Source organism: Petaurus breviceps, unplaced genomic scaffold, assembly GCF_028583685.1.
Source record: "Petaurus breviceps papuanus isolate PSGF00001 unplaced genomic scaffold, PetGlider_PUasm1.0 90654, whole genome shotgun sequence".
Lineage (NCBI taxonomy): Eukaryota > Metazoa > Chordata > Mammalia > Diprotodontia > Petauridae > Petaurus > Petaurus breviceps.
In genome coordinates, this window is record NW_027187301.1 from 1,236,564 (window position 1) to 1,257,904 (window position 21,341).

Here is a 21,341-nt window from a genome sequence, read left to right on the forward strand (position 1 = left end):
TTTAGATAATGTCAGTATAATTACAACATAGATATCATAATATAACCACTGATTGTATTGATGGTTGATCAATTAATTGTTTATTGTTACAAATTGATATGTTGTCATGTTACAAATATTATAAATTATATAAATACCTAAGTATAAAATAAATTGACATATTAACAATGCACTGATGTTACAATATAAGATATTATACTGTTATGTTATTAATGTGCTATTTTCTCTTGTGAGAATATAAGCTCCTTGAGGGCAGGGACTGTCTTTTTGCTTGTGTTTGCACTCCCAACTCTTGGCATAATTCCTGGCACATAGTAAGCAATAAATGCTTGTTTATTTGACTTTTCTAGCATGTATAATGAGAGGAAAAGGTGACAATAACAGCTTGCATTTGGCTTTCATATCTATTAACTCTTTCAGTACTCCAATAGTCCTTTGAGGAAGGTAAATTCCCCTAACTTTCCTTATTAGCAACTGAGGTTCAGACTGAATGCAAATTGAAGGTTATTTTTTTCAGTGTTTATTCTGCTTTTAAAATTCTTTATTCTTTACAACATGACTAATATGGAAATATGTTTTGCATTACTTTACATGAATAACTACTTTGCCCTTTCAATGGGTGGGGGAAGGGCAGAGGGAGGAGAGAATTTGGAACTGGAAATTAAAAAATGTTTTTCAAAGAATTGAGGTTAGTAGAAGTTAAATGCCTTGACAAAGGTCACATAGCTACTAAGTGGGAGATCCAGGTTTTCTGATTCCAAGTCTGCTACCACTCCACCTCAGACAATAGGGCATCCCCTCCTCCCAGTCCTCCCTCCCCCCAGGCCCAGTTGTCTTTTTCTGTGAGTGTGCCAGTGACAAAAAATGAATGGGAAATCCTAGCCAAAGGAAGCAATTCAACTGCTGGCTCCCGTGTATGGCTTTCCCATTACTTGAAAAGTTTCAGTCTAGCACTGAGACCTCAACTGTCCTTCAACAGTACATTGAAAGATCAACTGCATCCACTCTTACCACTGTGTCCTGTGGTCTGTCCCAGGGGATCCCCAGGGCCTGACATTGAAGAGTGGAAATTTAATTCATGACCAGGAGGATAAGTCGGGTTTAGACAGAGCTCAACGGGGCACTAGACACTATCACCCCCCAAAGCAAAATATTTTTATTTTTGCCATGTTGAGAATTGGGGGTCAGTGGGTAGAACAAATCCCTTGGACAGGAAGACCAAACCTGGGCAAGCCCTTTAATCTGTTTGCCTCGGTTTTCTCATCTGTAAAATGGGGCTAATGATATTACTTCCCTACCAGGGTTGAAGATCAAATGAGATAATATCTGCAAAAGGGCTTAGCACAAATAAGAAATGATGAGCAGGATGCTTTTAGAAAAAACTGGGAAAACTTGGATGAACTGATGCAAAGTGAAATGAGCAGAACCAGGAGAACATTGTGCACAATAACAACATTGTATGATGAATAACTGTAAATGACTTAGCTGTTCTCCACAATACAATGATCCAAGAAAATTCCAAAAGACTTATGTTGAAAAATGGCATCCACCTCCAGAGAAAGAACTGACAGAGTCTGGATGCAGATTGGAGAATACTTTTTAAGACTTTCTTTATTATGCTTAATTTTTTTGTCTATGTTTCCTTTTGCAACATGGCTAATATGAAAATATTTTGCCTGAACATGTATAATCTATATCAAAGTCCTTGCCTTCTCAAGGGGAAGGAGTGAAGGGAGGGAGGGAAAGAAAAAATTTGGAACTCAAAAATTTTTTTAAATAAATGTTGAACAGTTTTGTTTATATGTAATTAATAAAAAAATTAAATGTTAAAAAAGTGCCACATTTTTTTAAAAAATGCTTAACACAGTGCCTGACACTTTATATAGTAATCACTATATAAATGCCAGCTATTATTATCATCAATGCCCTTTTTAAATGTTTTGCCAAAAGTGAGCATGATACGCCAATTATGGTCAGAGTAGGGCAGAATACAATTACTATCACCTCCTTACTGGAACATGGAAAATACTTTGTGAAGTAATAGTATTAGAAAAATGCCAGTTGTTATTATCAAGTGTAAAAATAGACTTTAAAAAAAGAGCCAAAGTAAATAGTCTAAACTGAGGGGGCAGGGAAAGATAGATTGCAGAGTTAAGCCTAGGCTTGCTTCAAGTAAGAGTATGGCATATACAGACTGGACCTAGAATCATGGGAGCATAAATTTAGAGCCAAGATCATCTCATCCAACCCCCTCACTTTACAGATGAGAAAACTAAGGCTTAGGAGAGTTAAATGTTGTTCAAGGTCACAAGTTGTAAGTAACAGGTCCTCAGGAAGAACTAGACTTGAATCCTTTGGACACAAGAAATCACTGAAACTTTCTGAGCCTTATCTTCTTCTATAAAATGGGCATAAGAATCCCTGCAGTACTTGCTTCTTCAAGGGTTGTTGGGGGACTCAAATGAGCTAATCTAGGTCAAATGCTTTGTAAAACTTAAAAGTACCATGTAAGTAGCAGTTAGAAGGATGATGATGGTGGTGGTGGTTGTGGTGGTGGTGATGGTGATGACGGTGGTGGTGATGGTGATGATGATATTGATATGAAAAATATCATAACTATGATATTTTTTATGTGCTTTAGAAATGCTGACATTAGGATTCTTCTCCTTAAGCTAATGGTGACCAGAGCCAGGTCCAAGGGTAGGCAATTTAGGTAGCTGATTTAACACCTCCTAAGTCTGTTTTCCATATCACAAGTCTCCTCCTAGATAAGACTCAAAGTCCTTGATAGACAGTAACATACAGGGGGTGCCATTTTCAAACCTCACCTAGGGCCACCATGTCTAATCCTGCCTCAGGTGATGACTGTGTGGAAGGAGAGGAAAAATGGAGTTGGAGAGAAGGTAGACATAGTCAGGAAAAGGAAGATCTTTAGAGTTTGGGCATCCAGAAAGGATTATGTCAGCTGACCAGAGAAAGGTCAGTTAGGTAAGGCTTGATAACAGAATTCTCTCCAGAGAGCAAAAGGGAGATTGGTAAAGAGGATATCATGGGATTGGTTTAAATCAACATTTAAAATAGCATTCTTTGCCCTATAAGAGATAGGCTTCCTTTAACTGAGGCTGGTTCCATTTGAGTTAGCATTAGGCAGTTCAAGAAAGAAATGCAATATTCAAATTAACTCCAGCAGTTTCCAGGTCTGCCAGGGGAAGGAGAGAAAGGATGTGGGGGGGGGGGGGGGGGGAGGGGGAAGGGGGCGGCATTGGGAGCCAAGCTCTCCCTCTCTTCCCCTGGGGCATTTCTTCCCCAGGTAGGTGTGAGAGGTGGAGACTGGGAGAAACCAAGCTTGGCAGAATGGGAATGCAGCTGTGCTGAAGGAAGCAGCCCCAAGGCACTTTGATGCCCAGCCAAGTTGGGAAGGGTTTGGACTCTGCTGTAAGATAAGCAGAGTAAGGTGGAAAGAAGTCCAAATATATAGCAGATTAGGGTCAGATGAGCTAATGAGCAAAAAAAATTAATGATTAGTCAGACTTTGTGTATTTTAAAAGTTGCTGCAAAGCATTGTCTATAAATACAGATGTTCTTTTAAAGGCTGCTTTAGGTGCAGCTGTTTTAATAAAAGGCTGTGTTTTTGTTTGTTTTTAAAGAAGGAAAAACTTACCGATGTTTAACTCCAATAGTGTTCTTTGGCTAATATCCAACTTTGAAAGGAACAATAATTAAATCACTGTGTGCAGATGGTGGAGAGAATATAAGCTCCTCGAGGGCAGGGACCGTTTTCTATTTTGTCTTTGTATCCCTTCACCTGGCACAGAAGTGATCCTACAGTGGGTACTTAATAAACGCCTGTTGCTCAATGACCCATTCTGCTTCTCCCTCTTCCCTGGTACCCTGCTGTCATTGCCTTAGGGAACAGTGCAATATAAATATCAAGGGACCTAGAGTATCTGTGCAATGTCACCAACAGAAGATATAGCCTGAAATACATATTTGAGGACATATGTGACCAGATAATCATGTGGGCTTGTCATATATGGCCAAAGAGAGGCAACAAATGAGTAGTATGAATCTTACTCTGGTATCCCCAAGATGTTAAACTGAAGCAGAGAAAGGTCTTTGCAGGCCTCTGGCATTCTGGGTGGATGCCTTTTAGAGGACTGATGGAAAGACATGGATGAGAATCTCATTTTGAGAAAGCAATGGGAGAGGCATTGTGATTTCCACTAGTGGAATCCAATCAAGTTTCCACACCTCAAAAAAGCCAAAGTAAAGCTTAGATCTGACCCTTTGGACTGTGTGTGACCCTAACTGATGGTCATATGTGGTCACATGACTCTAGTGTAAGCTTGGTTTTTCGATGTGTAAATAAACCACTTTTTTAAAGTTTGGATCTAAGAATGCTTAAATTTGGAAGTGACAGCAAACATCACATAATTGCTAGGCAGAAATGCAGGGGAACCCCTGTTTGGGGTTCATACAGCTGAGAAGAAGGAAGCTCCCACTTGAAATCCATGTGGTACAACTGAAACTCAGCAACAGCCACAAATATCTGTTGAGTACCTACTATGTGCAGAGCACTGTGCCAGGTAGCAGAGAATATAGATTTTTTAAAAAAATAATAACAATGGTCATATAGAACTTTAAGACTTGTAGAGCACTTCACATGTTAATTTAAAATTATATTAATTTAAGACTAAACAAAGGGAGAAGAGACAGGTCCTCTAACACCCTGGAGATGGAAGATGGACCTAAGGTGTTGAACACTGTGATGATTGTGAATGCCTGATCATCCCTGAGCAGTGCCAAGCTGGCTCAAGAAACAAGACTGTATACCTATAACTTACTTACACTGAAATAGCTTGTCATCTTAAATCTGCTCATATTACAGGAAGATTTTTTTTTTTTTGCAGTCATTCATTGGGCATGTGTTGTGCTCAAAAGCCACCAGTGAGTATTGGGACCAGAGGACAATGAATGAGGAAGGCCAGTTACAAAGGGGGCAGTCTTTGGAGGGGAAGGAAACCCCTTGGTTTCTTGGATGGTAGCAGCAAAAATTACCAGTTATGAATGCCAACGAGCCTTCTGTTTGGGTGTGCCTTGGCCTGTTTCGTCACAACCTCCATGGGTCCTTGGTGGGGAGAGAGAGCAGTACCCTAAAAGAAGAAAGGAGAGAGGGAGGGAGCACATCAAATAAGGTGAATTGAAGCTAATATTCAGAACACAAGGCAAAGGGAAGCCATGCTGTATTTCATGTAAATGTGGTCAATGCTCACTTATCCATAGAATGGAAAGCATAGGTACTGCATTAGTATGCTGAATGGAGAGGGTCCAACAGTCATTTACAGGCACTAGTATGTAACACACTAGAAAATACAGAGTCCTGACTTTTGACAAAAAGCACAAAAACTCAGTAGCATTGACCCTCAGTCCAGGGCCACAATCCCTAGTTTATGAATGGTATTTACAGGAATAAATAGGTACTGTCTATGCCTAGAGAGAGGGGAAGCCTTCCCCTACCTCCCATGGTTTTAAAAGCAGTGTACCTCCTGTCAGTATAGCTCAAATCCTGTAAATAATTGTCCAAGGATAATTTTTGTTTGGGAAATGACAAAGGAAAACTCTTCCTGCCTCTTTTGCCCCTGGACTTGTGTTAGGGACTGAGGAAGATGGATAATTTGGGTTATAGGTATTTGGATGGGTAGCAGAAGATAGGGATGGAGGGTGGGAGTGTAGAAAATACCAGGAAAGGCTAAAGTGTTGAGGGCTTTGGGAGATCAGGGTTTGGAGGTCTAGGAGGCCAAAGTAGCGAGGGACCAGAAGAAATTGAATAGGGAGCTAGGGAATGGGGGACTAGAAGACATAAGCACGAGCAGAATCTTGCCTTTTGTCCTTTGGAGTGCTGTGCTAGAGCCCAGAGAGACTGAGAGTAGGGGGAGGGAGGCAGCCACTCCAGCAACTCCTGCTATTTTGGGAAAGCCTCAGTGACAAGTAAAGCAAAACATTTTCTAAAAATCATCAGGCCACAGAATTTCTGTTTGCATGTTCTCATGCTGCCTGCCTGATTCTCGGGGGGAGCACATCCTGATTGCTTTTAGAACTTGCATAGGGGACCACAGTGCTGGTATTCACAGCTGCTTCTGTGTGTGTGTATGTGTGTGTATGTGAGTGTGTGAGTGCATGTTTGTGCATATGTGAGAATGCTGTCTATGGAAACCATATGATGCTGGTTCCACAGTGAAGATAGGAGACAGAGAAAGGAAGTTGAAGGCCGTGGGAGTAGATGAAATCTCCAAAGGAAAAAACAGAGAAAAAAGAAGCTGAGAGTTGAGCTTTGGGGAATACTCAAGTTGGAGGGAGTGGTAGGGAGGGGTGCAATGGGAAGCTTCTCTCATAGCATCCCCCTTGTCCATGGGGATGGTAAGCCAAACAGAACACTTTCAAAGTACCTTCTCTCCCAGAGACACCACCTGGGGGTGGCATCCAAGTTGTGTTCCAAAGAAGCTATCCCCCTGCCGTTCTTCATTTATAACTAGACCGTGGATTACAAAGGCCTTGCCGGTCTCTTTAATTAGTTAAACCTGCTTAATATTTAATTACAAACCATCAGAGGGCACAAGATGTTAGGGGAGAAATTCCTGTGGATAAGTGGCTCTCTCCATCCCTGGAACAATAGCAGGAAAGGCTTTGCCATAAATATTTTGATATAACCAGGATAATTGGAAGGAAGCAACATGGACTGGGCCAGTAAGTATTGCACTCACTGAGGTGTGGAGCCCCCAGTTCTCTGGGGGCCTGGGCATGCTATTGGTATCTCCAATCCTGACCTTTCTTCTCAACTTGTTCCAGAGTGGCATCTCCACCTACAGGACTCTAAAGGCAATCCTGTGCCTCCTTCTCACTTGACCATTTCCACCAATGGCATCACCATTCACCTGGTCTTCCCTGCTTTGCAACCCTGGTGTTTATTATATCTAACTCTTTTCCATCCCTGACCACTTATTTCCCATCAGTTACAAAGCCCTGTCTATACCACCTCAGCAACATCTGCCTCCTCCTCTCTAACCTGCCACCAGCACCCCAGTAAAGGCCTTCCTTACTACCAACCTGGACTATTATAATGAGGTATTTTCACCTGCACTCTCCTTCTAAACCAGCCTTCCTTATATAACCAGGATAACTTTCCTAAAGCATTGATCTGGTCGTACCTCTCCACTGCTAAAAAAAAAAATCTTCCAAGATCCACTATTGCCTATTGAGTAAAATTTAGATTCTTTTGCCTGGCATTCAAGGCCCCTTGCAATATGACGACAAGCTCCTTTCTCCGATTTTCCTCACTAACTCCTCCTCCTGTATGAGATCTTTTCCTGGAACCCCACCTCCCCAGCCCTTTCAGACAACATTCCATATACTTTGTATATATCTTCTATGTACCCCCTTATTTATAATTCATCTCACACATTTGAATGTGAGCTTCTTGAGAGCAGAGACTGTGTTTTTGCCTTTTTTTAAATATTTGTAGAGCTTAACCCAGTGCCTGACATACAGTAAGCTTTTAATATATGCATGTAGAGTGACAAACTAATTTTGTTTTGCCCAAAATGGACTACTCTGAAATGCACTCTCCTTCTCCAGCCTCAGTTTCTTTGTGTCTTCTGACTCTTTCCCTATTGAATCTCTATCCTTCCCTCAATCTCAACTCATTTGTCACCTTTTTCAGGAAGCCCTCCATGATAATTTCCCTCTCAGACCCTGAAAAACACTTTGTTTTGTAACCCTCTAAAGCATTTATTATTGTATATCACTATGTTGTGTGTATGTGTGTTTCCTTATTAGACTGGAAACTCCATGAAGGCAGTCATGTCTTTTCTAAACCTGGTATTTTCCCTAGCATCTAGCTAGGTGCTCAACATGCCCTGGGAACTGGAGGGTTTTCTGAACTGAATTATGGATTCTTCTTTTGTCTGATTCCATGTAGTCAGCAAACAACATTCTGATCTTAATTTGATTTCCCAAGGAAGCTTCCCTATTGGGAAGAGCTCTTTCTCACTCTAAATTATTAATTGACTTTCTGGTACACATCATAAAATCAGAAAGTTTTAGCATTAGAAAGGGCCTTGGAGACCACTTAAGTCTAACCCACATGCTTTACAGAGGAGGAAACAGAGGCCCAGAGAAGCAAACAGACCAGCCCAAGGTCATTCAATGAATAACTGACCTGGGCCCTAGGTCTATCCTTCTCTGCTGCTATTTCTACTTGTCCATGCGATTTCCTAGCAAGTCTGGAAGCTTGGAGAGCCTGGGGGATCTGGCAGTCTGGGGTAGAAGGCTGGAAGCAGGGAGCCAGGGGGCTGGAGTCTGGGACACTCAGGCACAAGCGAGATCTCACCAGATGCTACTCTTGCTGCCAGCGTTAGGGACCAGGAAGGAGGGCTTGGGAGACTCAGGTGGGAGGGAGGAAAGGAAGGCTGTTTTAGCTGACTCCTGCTATTTTGGGAAACCTTCAGTGACATTGCATTTGTGTGAACCAGTTATTCTCAGGGCCTCTTCCACCTCCTGCCCCAGCTCCAGTCCGTGCCCACCTCCTCCAGACACGCAGCGCCAAGGGACAAACCTGGACCATAGGGAGAAGCCTCGAGACCCCTGAGAGCTTGCCTGAACATCACCCCTCTGCTTCATGGCTGGAGCACACACAGCTCAGTGTGGGAACAGCAGTGGCTACATCTGGGCTGAGTTATTTGACCTAGGTAGATGGGAGGATGGCCCCAGGCAGAGAAGGAAGCAATTGTCGGGATGAGTTTCAAGCGCATTTGGAGGAGGCAGTTTGCTCAGTGTGGGACTGTTGGTAGGAGGCCCTCAGGGGGCCCCTTCCTTCTACTCCCCCCTACCCTCACCCTCCTCACTTCCATTCAAAGGCTCCACTTGGCCCAGTGCCTGGAGAAAGAGAGAGAAAAAAAAGGGAAAGAAAAGAAGAGGAAATAGGGGAAAAATTCAGAGCTAGAAAGAATATAACCAATTTGAGGTTTGGTGGGGGAGCAAAGGGAAAAAGAAGAAGGAGGGGAAGGCTGACCTTAGGGGAGGGAGGGGGTATTCCCCATCCTTTCCCTGGCTCAGCTCTGTTACACCCCTCCCCTTAAATGCAGGGTGTTCTTGGTGTACGCCGCCAACAGCCCAGCTGTGTGTATTCTCCAAGCAGGATGTGAAGGCATCTCCAGGGCTGTACACTATTCGCCACTTGGGGGGCCAAGCCTAGCCAAGCCCCAGCACAAAGATAAGATTGAGATGCAGATTCTCTTCCATTCCACTGAATAGAACAGATTGGATACGGATTTTCCTCTTTTCTTCCTATTTAGACCATCTGGGAGTTTGGTGCCTGTGAGAAGGGAGGCTGAGAGGGCCAGTTTGGCAGGGACAGATTAGCCGTAAACCTTCCCAGCACTTTCCTGCTCAACCAGCAGGCCCCAAGGTACCGTGTTTCCCCAATAATAAGACACTGTCTTATTATTTTTTTTGGGCAGAAAAACACCAGAGGGCTTATTTTCAGGGGAGGGCTTATTTTAATGAACATTGACAGCAATTTTAATAAACAGGTAAATATGAACAAAAAAATGTACCTTTATTGAATAAGCAAATCACTGGGGAAGAACAGAATGACGCACTGCTGCAGCTCTGATTGGATGCAGCCCGGAGCGGGGTGTGCGTTTCCCGGGGAGGGGGGGGGGGGAGGGTGCATACAGGGGGTACTGTAATGTAGCATGTAGCGCAGGGGATCACCTTCACTACAGTAGCAACCTCAATAGGGCTTATTTTCGGGGGAGGGCTTATTTTAGAGGAATCTTACACAGTAAGGGGAGGGCTTATTTTCGGGATAGGTCTTATTATCAGGGAAACACGGTAGCAGCACAGACCAAGCCATGCCTTTTCAACCCGAGGAAGTTTATCTCCTTCCCTTCAGGAAGTTCAGGATTGCCCTCAAGCTGGCTCACACAGGCAGGACCTCTGTCCCCTGAGACATACCTGGGTCACCTGCTACAGCATCTGCCCTCCTCTCAATGTTAGGCAGTCCTTTCTGCTCAAAGGGGCCTCAGATAACCTCCAACCCAACCTATTTTTATGACAGGTGAGGAAAGGGAAGCCACCAATGGACGTTGGCTTGTTAATCATCAAAAAGCTTTTTTTCACCATCCTTCTAACTACATTTGAAACCCTCAGGGAAGATGGATGAATGACAGTGATGTAGAATCATGGAGTATAAGGGTGGTGAAGGACCTTAGAGAAAGCCCGGGGTGTTGGACAGGTTAATTGATTTCAGAGTCAGGAACTCTATCATGTGGCACATACATTTTTGAGTCTGAAACAACTAAACAACAATATATCTCCAGTGCTTAGCACATGTTTTTGTTTTTTAGTCATTTTTCAGTCACATCTGACTCTTTGTGACCCCTTTTGGGGGGGGTTTCTTGGCAAAGACACTGGAATGGTTTTCCATTTCCTTCTCCAGCTCATTTTACAGATGGGGAAACTGAGGCAAACATGTTAAGTGACTTGCCCAGGGTTGCACAACTATTAAGCATCTGTGCTGTGGTCTTCCTGACTCCGGGCTCGGTATTCTATCCACTGAGCCACCCAGACACCTCAACTAATCATACTAAATGCTTAACAAATGCTCATTATGTGGATTTAACTTCAGGCCTCAGTTTCCTTACTGAGAGAGTGGTGTAGAAAGAATGTCAGACTTGGAGTCCCCCAACCACAGAATCCCAGCATCCAAAGGGCCCACCAGGGGCCATTTAATCCAATATGTACCTGAAATGGAATCCTCTCTACCATGTGCCCAACAAGTTATCATCTAGCCTTTGCTTGAAAAGTTCTAGCGAAGGAACACGGGAGTTGTCCCTCCCAAGGCAGCCCACTGCACTTTGGGATAGCTCAGGCAGGAAGTGTTCTGTGTCTGAAGCACACATCTGTCTTTCTTTCATCCACTGCTCCTAGTTGTGCCCTCTGGGACTAGGCAGAACACATCTAATTCACTCTTCCATGTAACTACCCATTAAATATTTGAAGACAGCTAACATGTTACTACAAAGTCTTTTCCTCTCCAGGCAAAACATCCCCAGCCTCTTCAACAATGATAAGCTGGGAAGAACATGCAGAAGAGTGGGGCCAGGATGATAAAAGGTATTGAAGAAATTGGGGATGTTATAGTTTTTTGGCTACCATATCCCATGGTTGACTTATATTGAGCTTACAATCCACTAAAATCCCTTTTTTCCCATATAAAAGCAGTATAGTCAGACCTCCGCCATTTTGGATTTACAACATTGATTTTTTTGAACCCAATTTTTAAAGCCATCATCTTATCTTACTGAGATTTTCTTGGATCCTAACTCTGTCATCCCATACAATGCATTAGCTATCCTTCTTTGTCCTCCTCAAATTTGATAAGCATGCCATTGAAGCCTTTATTCAAGCCATTGATAACAGGTTAAGTATTTAGATAAATATGCTAAATAAAGCAGCCATGTGGCACAGTGGACCTGGAGTCAGAAAGATCTGAATCTAAATCTGGTCTCAGACACTTACTAGCTGTATGCCCCTGACCAAGTCACTTTAACCTCTATTTGACTCAGTTTACGTGTTTTGCTCATCTATAAAACAGAGATAATTATAGTTTCTACCTCCCAAGGTCACTTCAAGGATAAAATGAGATAACATTTGTAAAGTACTTTGCAAACCTAAAGCATTATGTAAATGCTAGTTTTCATCACCACCACCACCATCACCACCACCACCATCACCACCATCACCATCACCATCATCATCATCATCACCATTATCATTATCATCACTATCATCATCATCATCATCATCATCATCACCACCACCACCATCACCACCATCATCATCCCCTTAAACAGTACAAGCTCTAACACGGATCTCTGGGTTGTTTGCTAGAGATCTTCTACCAAAATGACATTGAACCATTAATTATTATTCTTTGGATCACATCATTCAACTCTTTCTTCTGAATCCATCTATATTATCATTTGTCCCATGTCTCACCATTTTGTCCACGGAAATAGAATGAGAAACTTTATCAAAGCCTTTGCTAGAATCAGGTAAATTGTGTTTCTAGCATTTCCCTATTCTACCAACCCACTTATCCTGCCAAAGAATGTTGACATATTAATTACCCCTTTTTGAAGAAGCCTTGCTGACTTTGTGACCACAATGCCCTTTTCTAGATTTTTGAAACTCATTCCTGTAACAATACACTCTAGAATTTTTCTAGAACATGAAGCCAAACTCACTGGCTACATGACAAGATTCCAAGAGTCTCTTCTCCTGTTTTTGGTTTTTATTTTGTTTTGTTTTGAAAATCAGGACAATATTTGTCCTTTTCAAGTCTTGAAGCTCTTTCCCTGTTCTCCACCATCTTTTAATGAGCAATGGAAATGATTCAGCAACCCTTTTTACCTGCTCTTTTAGTAACCTAGGATACAGTTAGTCTGAGTCTATTGCCTTAAACTCATCAAGGGTGGCTAGGACTTCTCTTACAATCTGCCTACCTATCTTAGATTTTTATTACCAATTAGATATTTTTGTTCTATCCTTTCCATTCTCCTTGGCAAAGAAAAGAAACAGAATAAGAGATGTCTCAACTTCTCCCAGGTACCTGTTACATTCCATCTCTTTAAGCAATGCTCCTGTCCCTATTTTCCTCCCATTATACCTGGTTTTCCTATTCCCTGCCTTTTCATCAATCCATATTAAGCATCTATTATGTGCCAGTCACTGTGCAAAAACACTGGAGATACAAAGTAAAAGCAAAAGACAGTTCCTGCCCTAAAGGAGATCCCAATCTAAAATTATCCTTTACTTTCCCTACCAGCCTCAGCTCATTTGCAATTTCATTGCTCTTCATGGTCTTCCTACAAGACTTGGTTTTGAAACTTAATAAATGCTTTACTCTTTTAATAACTCTAAACACTTAACTGTGTGGCCACAGGCAATTCATTTGGCTCCTAGGAGACATCTCCACTCCAGTTCGAATGGACTATTTGTGCTCAGCCAGTGCCTTCCAAGCTTGTGTTTGGTCTGATCAACCACGATCAGACACACTGTATATTGACCCTGACATTGTGGTGTCATTTTGGTCTTCTCTGAGTATGAAGGACAACAACTAATGAGCGGGCCTCAGTTTCCTCATCCGTCGTATGAAGATAATGATACACTGTTGACTTCCAATGAATATAGTGAGAAAAGTCTTTTATAAACCTTAAAGGGTCTGTAAATGATAATTATTTGTAAAATAGGGACAATACTTGCATTAGGGACTTTTTAGGGTTGTTGGGAGCCAAGTATTTTAAGCGTTATATAAATGAGCTTTTATATCATCAAACAGCTTTATTTTACAGGGAGGCCCAGAGAGATTGTGACATCACTAAGGTAACATTAGTTAATGACAAGTAGAGACCAAGAACCCAGGTCTCCTAAGCTGAGGACACTTCCTTTGGTGCTTTTGTAAGTGGGCCACTTTGTTCCTTGTACAATGGTCACAAAATGGAGAGAACAGTCCCCTGGCATGGTTTTGTGGTTGGTTGAATCTCTGTGTAATAAGGAGACTGGCCAATGACAATTCTGTCCTGGGAGCACCCATGTTCAATGAGCCTGTCTTATTTTTTTGTTTGTTTGTTTTGCTTTTTGGAAGGGGGGAAGGTAGGTTAAGTGACTTGCCCAAGGTCACATGGCTAATTTTTCTGTGTTAAGTGTCTGAGGTCAAATCTGAACTCTATTCACTGCACCACCTAGCTGCCCCATGAGCCTACCTTTGGAAGGGCCTGATGACAAGAAACAGGGGGGCCTGCCTCACTCTCTACTTCAGAGCACGTGCAGGTATTCTATGTGTCTACTTACTGCATGATGACAAAAAAGGCTTTTAGGATGGGTGCCAAGGTTGAAATGAGTGTGCATACAAGATACACACACATGGTCAAATCAGCCTTTCTCTTTCCTGGTAGTGATTGAGTCAAGGACCCAGATCTGCAAACCTTTGGTTGAAGATAAATATGTACTAGGTTCCAAGGGTTATATCATTCTTCTTTTCAGAGAGGACTTGGATTATATAAATTTAATAATAGCGGACATTTATATACACTTTAAAGTTTGTAAAGCACGTGTATTTCCTCATTTGATCCTCACAACAGTCCTGAGGTAAGTGCTATTATTATCCCTATTTTACAGATGAGGAAATTGAGATGGACAAAAGTCAACTGACTTTCCCATGGCCACGAATAAGTGTATAAATTGGAATTTGAGCTCAGGTCCTCCTTATTCCAAGTCCAGCTGTCTGTCTACTTTACAACCTAAATGCCACAAAGCAAAATGGATCTGCCTTCTCATTATAGTTCTATTCTATTTTCTAACTTTTCCAATATTATCCCTGGATGGAAACCATTGGTATAGAGTAAAATCATATTGGGACCCTAAATATTCAGAACTTAAGATAATTTAGTGTGGGCAGGGTTGAAGTTTGGTTTTCTATCTGTAAACAAGTGGTTGATTAAACAATTTAACAGTATAAATAAAATTGTATAAGGAATGTTTAACCAATTAAAAAAACTATATTATTCCCCAACTTTCTCCTAGTTGTACTGTGAGCTTAGACATCCTTTTCCTTTTCCTATAGCCAGGGCTATGCTGGTAAATATTTAACAACCAGATATCCAGGAAAAGAAAATGTATGCATGACACACTTTTCAGTTTAATCTACATTACTAACATTTTCTCCATCACTTTTTTAAGTCTATTCAATCAACAAAACAATTTGTCAAACCCTGATTTAGAGCATTTGCTGATTTCCAAGGTGTAAATGTTAACACCGAAAATTTAACAATTATCCAGAGGTACAAGCTAGCTTCTGCACATCACTGCTTACAATTCACCCAGATCTCTCTTCTAAAATTTAAATTATAAATTCCTGGAAACCTCACCTCTTCCATAAAGGCTTTATAGATTAATCAGAGAAATTCAGATGGCTTCCCTTAACACTCCAAGATGGACAGGATATTGTGACTAGTTTTTACCCTTAAAGATTTACTCTTTCCTATCCCCATCTCCCTCCCTACCTACCACTACCCCCAAAGTACTTACCCCTGACTTGTCAATGAAGCAAACACCTCACTGTCCATTCATGTCTTGGATTAATGGCTGGGAGATCAAACTACCCAAGAATAAATTGGGCAGCTGGAAAAGAAGCAAAGCCACGATGTATCCAGGTGCAGCAGTGTCAAGGATAGACCAGAATGACTCACTGTGGGAACAACATATTCAATGATGTCATATATCAATATTAAGCAGAAGAGACACAGATTATCTGTGAGGAATGACATAGCATCTAGAGTCTATATAAAGGTACAAACATATTAATAACTCATATTTTATAGCATTTTATAGTTTACAAGACACTTGTCACAATCAATGAGCAAAGTAAATAGTAAAAGTTTACTATCTCCATTTTACAGATGAAGAAACTGAGAAAAGTGAGGCAAACTGCACAGAGTCCAACAGCAGTAAGTATCAACACTTAGACCCAGGGTTCTTAACTCCAACATTCCAAGAGTGTTCTTTCCATGACACCATGAGGCTTCTCATTGTCTAGCTGTTTGCTTACTCATACACATGCTATATTGTTGTTCCCCCTTCATTTTCAAAGAGACTAATGACATGATAGGTGATGTCTTGACTTGAGTATGAATTGGATTTAAGGGAGGCAGAGTTGCACAAAGTCATCAGTCTCACTCTCTTCCTGAGTCATCAAAGTCAGGTGGCAGGAAAAAAGTCAGGCGATGGCCCATGATGTAGTGAATGACTTTGGTGTCTGATGTCTGACCAAACTCTCAGTACTCCACAGCACCTGCTTCGGCCTTGGAACAAATTGTTCTCATTTGCTCATTCCACTGGGGGAAGTCTTCACATATTTGGGGTAGACATGATGAGAGGGATTTGAAGACTGTCAGTTACCCTCAGCCTGGTGTAGCCTATCTGCCTGCTGAGAAGGTTCTGCCAGGGTGTGGTCACTGAGCAAGTTATAGCTTCTTGGAGCAAGGGGTGAGAGTTGGGTGAAGGTGGACACCAAAGATGAATGAGCAGCCCTAAGAGGGGTTCTATGGGCCCTCACACCAGATGAGCTAGTTCTCCTTGAACACCCCTACATGCTGCATAGACATCCTGTGGAACCCTGTGGATAGACATCCTGTGGAACAGCAACACCAGCCCGAGAAGGTACCTTCTCTGGAGAAGGAACATCAGTAGTGGGTTGACTATCCAGCAAGTCACCAAAAAATACTGGGTCAAGAAGGGAAGAGACATAGGCTCTTAGGAACATAGCAATAGGTCTAGAAGCAATCTTAGAGGAAAAAAAATGCGTGCACATGTTAAAAAATAAATGTCAAGGAATGGATTCAGAAAACCTGGACTCAAATCCTGACTCTGTCACTTACTACTTGTGTGATCTAGATAAAGTTGTCAAACCTGTCTGAGCCTCAGTTTCATCTCTAAAATGAGGAGGTTGGACTAGATCATCTAGAGATGACCTCTTTTACCCCAAATCCTATGGTCCGTTATGGATCTCAATGGTCTCAGAACCCATTTATGCTCTTAAAAATTACTGACAATTCTTTTGCACTCTTAAAAAATATCTATGACCCATTTTACACCCTTAAAAATTATTGAGAGGGGCAGCTAGGTAGCACAGTGAGTAATGTGCCAGCCCCAGAGTCAAGAGGACCTGAGTTCAGTTCCAGCCTCAGATACTTAACACCCACACAAAAAAAACTAGCCGTGTAACCTTGGGCAAGTTATTTAACCCCAATTGCCCTCCAAAAAGGCAAAAAAAAATTATTGAGGGCCCCAAAGAGATTTTGTTATGTGGGGTTATATCTATTGATATTTATCTTATTAGAAATGAAAATGATACATTTTTAAAACACTTATTTAAAAATAGTGATAGCAAATCCATTACATCTTGTTAACATAAATCATATTATTTTATGAAAAAAGAGCCATGTTTCCAAAACAAAAGTGAAAAGAGTGGTAGTTTTACATATTTTTGCAAATCTTTTTAATGTCTGGCTTAATAGAAAACAGCTGGATTCTCATATCTGCTTTTGCATTTGATCTGTTGCGATATGCTGTGTAGGTTGAAATGTCTGAAGACAATCTAGCCTTAGAAAGATAAATAGCTGGATGAGGGAGGAGTATTTTAATAGGAAAATAACATCTTAGTATTACAATGAAAATGGTTTTGACCTCCCAGACTCCTTGAAAAGGTCTTGAGACCCCTAGGGGTCCACGTCCACATTCTGAGAACGGCTGCTCGATGGATATTTTTGGGTGTGAAGAGAAAAGTGGGAGGGAAATGGAGACAATGAGACCGGCAATCTTTGGATCTTTAGGTAAAGAGGGACTCTGAATTAAATTCCTTATAATGCAAGGTCATTCAAATACTCTGATCCAGAAGCATCTGCCAGCTTCCTCTCTTTTCTCCTCTCTCTTCTCCAAACCTTCAGAATCAGTCACTATAATCAGAAAAGGGGGCAGGGACCTAAGCAACCTCCCACAATGCAGCCCCAAATGTTTGCCTTTATTGCTTCCTCTTAAGTAAAACCAAATAGATGAACATTTCTATCTGCCCCAAAGGTCAATTGAAGTGTGATTATTTGTTTTACAAAATTATTTACCATTAGATTCCCTTATATGGCATACTCCCCAGTGCTTTAAAATTACACCCATTCTTCTTTTCTGGAATTGGTGGAAGTTCCCCATGACAAGCTCATGGAGCTATTCTACAGTGCTTCCAAATATAGTAAGAAGGGAAGTGGAGTTTGGTGCAGTGGGAGAGAGCTGGATTTGTAGTCAAAGGACCTGAGTTCAAATCCTATCTCTGGTCCTCATTACCTGTGTGGCTGTAATGTTAATGGAATAGGAGGATCTTCCCTTTCCATTAACAGGCCTATGTGACCACGTGTCCCCTTTTCCCTTGGAACAGGAGCCGTGTTCCCAGGTCTAAAGGAACGCAGGTATTTCAATCACAGATGTCTTCCTACTTTCACAGCTGTGATACATCCTGAATCACATAGAGTCCATTGGGGGAGGAACTTGCCTAAAGAGGAACTTGCTTAGGGGAAGGCTTACTTACAGGGAAGCTTACTTCTAGGAAGGCTTTCACACCTTTTGTTACTAAGATAATTAGATGCTGAGTCACAAGGGTTGTGGTGCCTTCTGGCTCTGAGTCTATTATTTGAAAACTATTATCTATTGGGAGGTTGGTACTTTACTTAGGGGGTTCACTTATGAGAAGGACCTTCTAATTCCCTGAATGGGACTCTGAGCAGCCATTTGTTAAGAGTCCCCTGACTACTGAAATGTTAGTGCTTTCCCCGTCCGGTGGTGTATATAGATGTTTGCATTACTTTGTTCAGACAGAGCCCTGTCTGTTGGATCCTTTCTTGGATACTCATTTCTTTCTACTTATCTGTACTCATCTGTCTGTTAATTAAAGCAAGAGAGTTAACCTCTTTAAAGCTACCTTTCCTTTAGAAAAGCAGATCAAAGAACCTGTGCTAGCAGCCCTTCTGTGTGCTACTGTGGTTGCTGTTACAATGACTTTGGACAAGTCCTTTAACTTCTCCAAGACTCAGTTTCCTCATCTTTAAAATAAATGGCTAAATGGCCCCCAAGGTCCCTCTCAGCTGTAGATAAATGATTCTGTGATTGTGGTGCCATCCTTGTCAGTAATCAGGATGATATCAGTGACGGTTTCTACAAACCTTTGGGTGGCAATCAGCATGTCCACCTATGGAGATGACCCCTCATATACTCAAAGGTATCTAAGATGCTAAAAAGGGACCCTGGCACTCACCTAGAGACAGTGTAACATAATAAAACACTAGATCTGGAATCTAGTGGAAACTATGTGAAACTGCCGCTCTTTTCACTTTCATTTTGAAAATATAGTTCTTTTTTCATAGAAAGTATGATTTATGTTAACAAGATGCAATGCAGTCACCATCACCATTTTTAAATGAATAAGTGTTTTAAATGTATCATTTCCATTCTATGATAAATATCAATAGATACAACCCCACATAAGCAAAATCTCTTTGAGACCCTCACTAATTTTTTAAAAGTGCAAAGTGGGTCATTGATATTTTTTTAGGAGTGCAGAAGAATTGTCAATAATTTGTAAGAGTGTAAATGGGTTCTGAGACTAATAAGTTTGAAAATCACTGCCATAGAGGATCATAGGACTTGGGACCAGAGATGACATGTCTACACTATAGGACTCTAGTGATAACTCTTGTACCGTTGGGTGCATTATTTCATTCCTCTGTACCTCAGTTTTCTCATCAGCAAAATGAAGGAATAGATGGAAGGCAATGTGGCAGAGAACAAGCATTGGTTCTGGAGGCTGGAGGACCTGGATTCAAATCCCACTTCTGATGCTTGAGTATTACCTTGAGTAAGTAACCTCCCCAGGTCTGTTTCCCCATCTGTCAAGATCTCAAAAGACCCTTAATAGTTCTAGACCCAGGTCTCTTACTATTCTAGAACCGTGCTCTTGATCTAAATGCTATAAAACCCTGGATTTTATAGATGGAGAAACTGAGACCTTAATGAATGAGTTATACCAGGTTCAAAGCATATAGCCTCTGACTCCCTTGTATGCTTATATTGTATACTCTATATTTGTAGATGAGTGCTTGCTTGAGAAGAGACCTGGTTTTGTGGATAGAGGACTGGCCTCATAGCTAGGAAGACCTGGGTTCAAGTCTCGTGTCTGACACCAACTGGCTGTGTGATCTTGGACAAGTCACTTGACTTCTCAGTGTGCTAAGTCAACTTTCTAAGCCAATAAGTTACTGAGAAGGTGCTAACCTATATTGGTAAAAAGAATTATCCATACAAAAATAAATAAATAAATAAATTGCAGGCCCAAGGAAATGTAGCTGACACACATGCATGTGTGTACAGTTACATACATGCATGTAACTGTGTACACATATATGCACACATCTATGTGTGCATAGAAAGGCATATGCACACATGTGTATGCGTATGCATGTATGTTCGTAATATTGTTTTACATAGAGATATATCATTATAGATATGTTTAAAAATAAAATTTCTATAAAATTTTGGGATCAAATGATCAAAGACCTAGATGAGTGGTTATTGACCCACTAAGCTAGAAGGAACATCAGCAGCCAGTCAGTTCTCATTTATGGATCAAGAAACTGAAGCCCATGGAGGTTGCCTGATTTGCCTAAGGTATTCAGCAGCAGGTACCCAGGGTTTGAACCAGATCCTATGACTCCAAGCTTAATGTTCCAAGTTCAGCATTTATTAAGTCCCCACTATGTGCACGACACTTTGCTGGGACATGTTTATAGATCTTGAGAGCCATCCAGCTGTATAGTGGCCAGACAAATTTTCCACACTGTAATTTCTTAAGTCCTTTGTGTCATCTATGGATTTACGTTTCCTCCTATAAATAAATGATCCCTGCTTAAAACACAGGATGGCTGAGTTCCAATAAAGAAAAAAATGGGCTTCCCGCTAGTAAAATAGCAGTAGAAATATGGTGGCAGATGCTAGAAAGGAGGATGGAGAGATTATAAGACAATGGATAGGGGTGTAGGATGGGCACCAATCTCGAAATTCAGTAAACAAGCTAATCTGTGAGGTCAGGTTTCAGGACTCCTAGGAAGCCAGGTGACAGAAAGGCCTGCCAGACTATAGAAGCAAGTCCAGTCCCAGTGAGTGAGGCCAAGTTCTCTACCCATCTCAGAAGGCAGATCTTGACTGACACTGGAAGAGGTAAAGAGGGAGGGAGAAACCAAAGAAGAGGCATACAGATGTTTATTCAAAAGTCAAGAGAAGAAACCTACAGAGTTCCTTCAGTTGGGGAATGGCTAAACAAGCTGTGCTATGTGGTTGTAATGGAATATTATTGTGCTGTAAGAAATGACGAGCAGGGTGCTTTCAGAAAAATCTGGAAAGACTTACATGAACTGATATATAGTGAAGTGAACAGTACCAGGAGAATGTTATACACAGTAACAGCAATATTGTCAGATGAACAACTGTGAATGACTTAGCTCTTCTTAGCAACACAGTGATCCAAGACAATCCCAAGGATTCATGATGAAACTATCTGCCTCCAGAGAAAGAACTGATATTGACTGAATACAGACTGAATCATGCTATTTTTTCACTTTCTTTTTTTCCCCTTTTATTGGAGTCTTCTTGTACAAAATGACTCATATGGAAATATTTTACAT

General features: G+C 41.3%; 1 protein-coding gene across 2 annotated transcripts in view; it reads right to left on the reverse strand.

The window, feature by feature from the left end:
- SEMA5B (semaphorin 5B) overlaps positions 1 to 21,341 on the reverse strand; it is a 196,136-nt gene that overhangs the window by 66,809 nt on the left and 107,986 nt on the right. For both annotated transcript variants that reach the window (XM_069064937.1, XM_069064938.1), the window contains exons 2-3: positions 15,151 to 15,310; positions 5,059 to 5,153 (exon numbers count right to left, since the gene is read on the reverse strand). The gene's annotated coding sequence lies outside the window, so the exon portion shown is untranslated. The remainder of the gene's footprint in view (positions 1 to 5,058; positions 5,154 to 15,150; positions 15,311 to 21,341) is intronic.